At 36.6% G+C, this 7,333-nt stretch overlaps 1 long non-coding RNA gene across 1 annotated transcript; it reads right to left on the minus strand.

The window, feature by feature from the left end:
* Positions 1-720: 720 nt before the first annotated feature.
* Positions 721-4,366, minus strand: LOC109219023. The gene is made up of 2 exons (XR_002066884.1): positions 3,636-4,366; positions 721-992 (listed from the first exon to the last, which is right to left on the minus strand). It is a non-coding gene; the product is annotated as an uncharacterized LOC109219023 (long non-coding RNA).
* Between the last annotated feature and the right edge of the window lie 2,967 nt (positions 4,367-7,333).

Raw genomic sequence — 7,333 nt, forward strand, 5'->3', positions numbered from 1 at the left:
GGCTTGTGATAGTGGTGGGATAGTTGTAGGATTTTCAGTGTAGTTAGTGGGGAATGAGGGTGGAGGATGCCCCCTGATCCAAGACTGATACATTTCTGCCATCTGTTGTTTCAACCTTTGGACCTCCTCTTTCAATTCAGATTCCGACTTCCCAACCTCCCTCGGCGGGTCAACAACTCCTGTGTCCAAGTCTTTGCTAGCCATGGCTTCCTTGCTTTTGACCTTGTGTTGTATGGACAAATCACCAAAGTGCCACAAACTAACCACCCTCTGTTATGACAACAATGAAAGTAACAAAGAGGAGCAAAACAAAGCCAACATGTTAGGGTTAGAGCATCTATCAGATAGAAATATCACATTGCGTGCAATGCCCCCTGGTCACAGTTAACGGTTCTGGAATGGCTTCGAGGGTCAAAATATCATTTGGCATCATCCCAATTTCACTCTTTTTGCCCCATTTCCTTCTTCATCTTCCTTTCTAACACAGCTTCGTTTTTCATTTCTTTCCCTCTCTTTTCTTTCTAATTATCGCTCTTTTTCTTACTTCTCATGTCCTCAATTTCATCTCTTTTCTTTTCTTTTTTCTTTTTTCTTTTTTCTTTTTTTTTTAAATTTTTTTAAGAAAATGATTTGATCGAACCCTATGTAGGTTGCCTACGTATCATGCCCCTCATGAATCAGATCAAGCGTAGTTCTGAAAAAAGTAATGGACAAATAAACTAAAAATAAAAATCTTTTTGAGTTTTTCATATATAATTTTTTTTTTTGGTTTTTCAAATACACAACAAGAGGTACGATAATGAGAGACCCGGCAAACTAAACTATACTACGACCACTCTAACACCAACTAAATGACTGAAAACTACTGTACAAGACAAGTAAGAGAAAACATGAAAACAGACTCAGAATATAAAAAGGCTCCTTAAGCAGCTCCTGAATGCAGTGGTCCTGGGGTATCAATCATGCTCGAGCTGTGGTAAAAGAATCCATACCTGAATTAGAAAAATAAGACTAAATAGATTAGATGACTCGAGACACTATGTGAGACCACACCTCCCATTGTACACATGTAAGATAAGATTGGGCTATTTTTGAAAATTAACCTATATAACCAAAATGTGGCTATTAGCGCAAACTCAACAAAGGTGACCTAAAAGACATGGACATACCTCCCTATGGCTTATATGGATTCAAACTCCCAATAATCCTGGCCAAAAACTTAATTTGCAAAAATGACCCATTTTGCAAAAACGACCGATATGGCCAGAAATGGCTAAAGATGCAAACCCAATAAGGAAGGACCTTGAAGTAATATGACACCTAGTTGTGGACTCAAAATCATAAAACCTGGGTTATTGAACCACTTTTACGAAAATGATCCCATTTTGCAAGAATGGCCGATGTGACCAAAAGTGGCTATACATGCAAGATTTGGCTAAGACCCCGCAAAGCCAAGAACCTAAGACTCACTAGGAAGACCGGACCCTATGTGGGTTGCCTACGTATCTCGCCCCGGAAGACGAGAATCAGGTTCGCGTAGTTCGGGAAAATTGGATACGGATAGAATTTAAAAAATACATCTAATTTGAAAAAACTATATTTTTGTCTTTTTGAAGAAAAAAAATGATAGAAAATGTAAAAGAAAATTTGGATTTTCTTTTTTGAAAAATGGTGGGAAAGTACAAAATATTTTTGGATTTTCTTTTTTTTCTTTTTTTTTTAAATTTTTGGAAAATGATGGGAAAATATAAAAAAAAGGTTTTTGGATTTTCTTTTTCTCCTTTTTTTTTTTTTGAATTTTGGAAAATAATGAAAAGGTGTAAAATCTTTTTGGATTTTCTTTTTTCTTTTTTTTTGAGTTTTTGGAAAATAATGGGAAAGAGTAAAATCTTTTTGGATTTTTCATTTTCATTTTTTTTTGTTTTTTTTTTTGAAAAAGTAGTGAAAGAAAAATGTAACTGGGCCCTACTTGCTTTATTTTCACCCTTTTCTCTCAAGCATCGGTCCGTCAAATGACCTTTTTACCCTCAAAGATGCAACATGTATCACATTGGGATGATTGAATGTCTTTTTAGGCCACGGGCCCATTTTGACAAAATTTGGATAGGCTTCTTACAAGGGACACGGTACCTAGGACCGAGCCCTGCTAGGTCTAAATGACATGATGCAAATAAAAATGACCTAAAGGCTGACCTAAGTTTGGGGTTCACTAACAAGGCAATTCGGGGGAGCGTATGGTCGATGGTGGCTGCTCAAGCTTTCCACCCACTCCATACGTCCGACGGCCTCCCCTCCTAAATTAAGGGTGACTCAACAAAGAGTTCGTGCACGCGACGCGTACTCCGAGACTTGATGCAGAAAGAAGACCCATGGTTATGCAAATGATGACAGTTTATAAAGCAGTAACACATAAAGGAAAAACTGTGAACAAATAAGCAACTAGCAAATAATAAAAGGACATAAACAAAATAAAAATCAAATAAAGCAAACAAAACACATAAAAACCTCAACCTAATATCCTAAAAGCCAACAAGATCAAGTACTAGCTCGAACCTGCAATTCCCCAGCAGAGGCGTCAGAGATGCCACACCCTCCTTTTTTATACAAACCTGACGTAACCCTCTTAAATTAATAAAAGATTTTATGAAGCTCAAAAAGGGTTTTTTAATTAAAAGTGACAAAAGAATTGTGTTCAAAAGGAAATTACTCAAAGTCGCCACCTGACATTTGATTTCGGTGTGTCGGGTCACCGTTTTTCTAAAAATAATTTTTTCCTTTTAAAAACACTTGGGACTCTAAAACTAAGTCTGCACCAGAGATTCGGATAAGGGGGTTCATTTGACTCAAGGAGAAGGTGTTAGGCACTCCCAAAGTCCCGTGAAGGTCACGGTTGCGTACATGATCAAGTTGGCTTCTAGAATATTCGAATTAAGGTAAAAAAATACAGAAACGAGAAAAATAACACACAAGAAGCTCGAGGTCGTTCCTACCTAATAAAAGAAAAAATGGGAATGAAAATGAAAACAAAACACTACGAGTTCTACATTAGGCCTCCAAATACAAGTACTTCGGGGCATCACCCCGAAAAAAATATATATACAAATCCTTCGGGGCATTCCCCGAATAAATTTAACTAAGGGAACGACCTCTTGCCTCGAAACTAACAAAATACTAAGGCTTGCCGACCCGAGTGTTGTCGGCCTAAGCATACTCCTAGCGAACAATGTAAACAAGATAGAATCAAACAAGTTATTCATGGACTAAATATCTGCTTTCATTTAGTATTACCCCATACCCAATGGTCACATAACTCTTTAACAGTCCATCAATCTTAGTTGCCTAATGAGGACACCAACTTTGATAACGAATATTAAACTACAAGCCTAAGCGTCAATTAATACCTAAAATAAGATAACTAAGCAAAAAGTTTCATCAATTAAGCTCAATACCACTTAACTAGAATCAAAATAAGCTCTAAATCAATTCATTAACAATACGAGCAAAACGAAATCTAAAGAAAATTGCAAACCCATGTGAAATTCACATCAACAGAATGCATTCAAGGAAAGTAGAGCCAATTCATTCACACAATAGCAAACAAGAACAGATTTAAGGCATAGGAATGAGAAATGGACCTCAATGCGTGGACTATGGATTAAATTTCAGCAACTCAAATCAACTCCGTTTGAGGCGTAAAAATGGAGACCGGTCAGATCTGCAACTGTTCCGGCGGACAAACACGATCACGTCTCAAAACCGCTTTAAGGCTAAGTTGAAGATAGCAGCAACAATAACCAAATAAATGCTGAAATGAAGATGAAGCTCGACTTAAACTGAGCTTTTCAATTAACGAGAACCTCCAACGTTACAAGTTTGGTTAGGATGCAAAATTGCTATGGCCTATGACGATGACTAGAACCTGAATCGCACGCGCCGGCGAACCTCGGACTCTGACCTCGAACGGACTCAAATCCAGACCTCAAAACTTACCGGAGTCGATGACGTTACTGCCACGACGATGACGACACTGTTAGTTCTGAACTCGTCCGACATAGAAGTGAAGATATCGGCAGCTGCTGTGTGCGTTCAAAGAAGCAGCAGCGGCTCCAATGGTTTCTTGGGTGTGGGTGGTCGTGAGTGAGTGTTTTCCGGCGAGTAGAGTCACTGGCTAGGTCGTGAATTTTCAGGTCTTGTTTAAGAGGTTGAAAAGAAGCTTGGGTTTTCAGGGGGTCCGCTAGTAGGTCAACTGATTAGTGGCGGCGGCTGGAGGGTGGTCTTTCCTAGGGTTCAGCTAGGGTTTGTTCTTGTGTTCTCTCCCTGAAGAAGATGGGTTAGGGTCTTTGTGTGTCTTATTCTTAGGGTAAGATAAAATATGGGCCTAGATTTTAATTGGACTCTAAATCTATTAAATTGGGCTAAGAAAAGGCTAAAAATTTAATTTGCTTCTAAAAATACTTATAAGAAGATATAAAATAATTCTTAATTAATTTTAATAATTATTATATTTAAAATAAAACTAAAAATTAAAGTTGAAACTATTTTTGGTATTTTCAAAAATTATATTAAAATAAAATAGGTTCGAAGTAATATATCCTTCTAAAAATATCTAATACTTGAATTAAATAGAGAAATATGGAACTATTTTTGTAATTTTCAATTTTTGTTCTTAAAATAAAGTAAAAGAGTAAAAGTTAGTTGAAATAGTTATATTAGGCCTAAATTAAATATTTACATGCTAAAATATAAGAAATCTTGGGGAGGGTCAAAAATCACATGTCTACGGCACTGGATCCTGAGGTACTGGATCATCATGCTCCACCCCTTCTTCATGTTCAACCCGGGGTACTTGAATCCCCTTTGTGGATTTACTCTTCCTTTTTCGAGTTGAAGCCTTCTTAGTTCTACCCTTGGTCACAATAGTAACAATAGTTTCTTGAGCAGCATCCTGAGTGTCGGTGTCGGAGTTGCGAGTACGAGCCATTTCTGCGAGTTTTGGAGAAACGAATACATTAGATAATTTCTTAAAGGCAGGATATACTGCACGATCTAAAGTATGAAAAAATGAGACTTTTCCTAAATGCTTGTAGCCTCATGTTTATAAGTATGGCGCGCTTCATACCCATAAACAAGGCTCTACTAACACGGCTTCATAGACCCCTAGGACTCCATAAACCTGAGGCTTTAATACAAAGTTTGTCACAACCCATTTTCTGAACAAGCCGTGACCGGCACCCGATCACTAAACATGACCGAGTGAACAATCTGAGCTTATCAAATCTATTATAATAACTTCATACTTTATATGCAATAAGGCAATACTTTAACCAAATACTTTTAATTAATTTAAATATCTAAAATAAACCAACTCCAAAACTTTATTCGTAGTAATCACTGAAATACTGTACTCCAAGTAAACAAAGAAATATAAATGCATAAATATGACTCAAAGGATTACTCCACGAACAAAAGCGGAGCTCACCAATAGCACTGGAAGGGAGGGAAGTCCTAAACTGTAGCCTGCTCGCCTGCAAAACCGGTTTCTACGTTGTACCGCAAACCAACGTAGGTTCCTAAAAGAGAACGTCGGTACCATCCATTGTACTCAGTGAGTCTCAACGACATGGGATGAAACTTTAATACAATATACATTACGAGCAAATAATCTAAATGCATAAAAAAATATAAAGCTTCTAAGAACAATCCTAAAATAATTGCATAATAGCAGTTTATGAATATTCTAAAAGAAATTCTTTTCTTTTTCTTTCTTATAAAAAAAATCCTTCACTTTATACTTCGGGAGCTCCAACTATCCTGACTTATTTCTGTCTTAGTCATCGTGTGATCGGCACGGGTTCGATCCCAAACTGATCGAATAGGCTCAATCCACGAGGTGCCACTCGCTTCATGGTTCTCAGCGCTCATATATCATACCTTATCCTGGCTAAGTAAATTCTCAGCAACGAGACCCTCGGCTCGTGTACTCCCTACTTTGGCACAAGTAGTTTCAGGAAGTCAACGCCTTGGTCAGGACCCTCGGCCTGGACGATGACCCTTTCTCAGAATAGAGAATACTCCCAAAAATCTTATCTTTTTAAAACTTCTTCTTGTGACTTTTCAAGTCTAAATCTTGTTTGAAAGTGCTCTATCAGTATTCATAATAATATACTTAAGTGTATGCATATCATAAGCATGAAATAAAATTACTCAAGGTATGTCTAAAAGTTCCATCTAACTCTTGAAACTTTAACATGTAAGATCATGTAATAAAGCATAAAAAAAAAATGAAGAATAGACGATTACACTTCTCAAGTAAAATATATAAGCTTCATCTAGAATATAGTTAGTCAACATGTATTCACTCGTTCCAATTAAGCACATGTTGACTCTTTAAAGCATTTTATCAAATACTTTGTGGGGATGTTTTTGTGTGTAGAACCACTTTAGTAAAGGGTTATATCCACTCACCTCAATTTCTCCTTTCAATCAAGATTGTAAGTTCCAATCCTTGTAATCAACTCAACGACCAAATACTACAACAATAAGTTACAATAAGTATCCAACTTTCCCAAGGTATTAATCTTTTCTCAACTCTAAAAACTTTAGGTTCAACTTCTAAATTTCTAAGTATTGGGGTGAGGTCTTGTTCTAACAATTCTTTACTATCTCCAACAACTTTAACCCGTCAATAGCAATCCAATAAAAGTGAAGAATTTATCTTGTAACACCAAAAACCTAACTCGTACTTGATGGGTGTTCTTGAGGTTTTGTAAAACTTTCCTATGAATTCACCCCATTAGGGTGTTAGGTTCTAGTGTATAATGATGTTATAGCTTACAATTCCATAAAAAAAATTTACCTCAGTCGTGGCCTAAAGAAGGTCCTGCGTGACTACTTCGATGGGAGAAGCAGGAGAAGTAACGCTACATCTGTTTGTTATAGGCTTTAAGCCTTTTGCTTTTTGAAAGTGCTTCTTGGTATTTCGTCTAAGGCCTTGAGCCTTTTCTTACAACAGCCCACTTTGGGCTTTAGGTTAATCATGTGCTCTCCTTATTTATTTCCCCCCCCCCCCCCTCCCTCCCTCTCCCTTTTTTTTGACTTAACTAGTATTTAATAATACTTAGTTTTAATAATTAGTAATATTAAAATTAATAATATTTCTCTAATTGTACATCCGATTATTTATAAATAGAGAAGTAAAATAAAAATCAATCACAAGGGTTTAAGTCCATAATAGAAGTATAATTAAGATTATAAAAATAAAATTCTATATTTAGCATGTCTTGAAACTTTTATAGATTTGAGGAGTGTTACAATCTCCCTCGTTAAAAACATT

The sequence above is a fragment of the Nicotiana attenuata genome, unplaced genomic scaffold (assembly GCF_001879085.1).
Source record: "Nicotiana attenuata strain UT unplaced genomic scaffold, NIATTr2, whole genome shotgun sequence".
NCBI lineage: Eukaryota > Viridiplantae > Streptophyta > Magnoliopsida > Solanales > Solanaceae > Nicotiana > Nicotiana attenuata.